This window comes from Pteropus vampyrus, unplaced genomic scaffold (genome assembly GCF_000151845.1).
Source record: "Pteropus vampyrus isolate Shadow unplaced genomic scaffold, Pvam_2.0 Scaffold57, whole genome shotgun sequence".
In the NCBI taxonomy this organism is placed as follows: Eukaryota; Metazoa; Chordata; class Mammalia; order Chiroptera; family Pteropodidae; genus Pteropus; species Pteropus vampyrus.
This window is the reverse complement of record NW_011888838.1, coordinates 5,944,098-5,944,922: the sequence shown is the minus strand read 5'-3', so window position 1 is coordinate 5,944,922 and position 825 is coordinate 5,944,098.

Below are 825 nucleotides of genomic sequence, written 5' to 3'. Positions count from 1 at the left end.
GATATCATCTTGCAGATCATTCCAGCTTGAATTATTGCCTCTTCTTCTTAAATAGATCTTATATTTAAAACTTTCCATGATTTCTTCTTAAAATTTAAGTGTCTTGTTTAAGTATTACCTTGAATAGGTTTTCAAAAGATTAAAATTTCTTCTCTTTTGAGCTATACCGATTTCATTGTTTAAATTAGTTTTAATGTAGCATGTTCATTGGAGTTTGAGAAGTTCTTTACACAAACTTTTAAAAATTAATAGATGAACAAACGAGACAGGTGGGGGCAGAGGGAGTCAGCTCTACTACTTTAGAAATGTCAAAGAATATGGCTTATGTATGTGACCAAAATGTGCTTCCTAAAGTCAAACCACATAAATAGACACTGATCCAAGGCAGTGCTGGGCAACTCTAGGCCTCCCGGGCAGGAAGAGCAAAGCCTTTTTGGCTGAACACTTCCTGTAGTTCAGAGTACACCAGAGAAAATGCTTTTCATGGGCAGGCAGTTATACAAGAAATAAAAGGAGGAGAGAGGTTAACCTTGGCATTCCCAGAGTCTATTCCCAAATTTACTCAGGTGAAATGTAGTTCTTCCCTTGAAAGGATTAAATAATGGTGTGGAGAAATGACAAGGGAGTTACATTAATGGGTGTTTCTCCAAGCTAAAACAGAAAGTTGGGAGAAAGAAGATACCTCCAACAGTATTTATGTCATTCATTTTGCAGTGAGAATAGGGAACAATTAAAACCTGGTGAATTAGGCCACATTTTACTGCCCAGGCTAATTTACATTTACAATTAGCTTTGGCTTCTGATCCTTGCTTTCAAAACATGGCA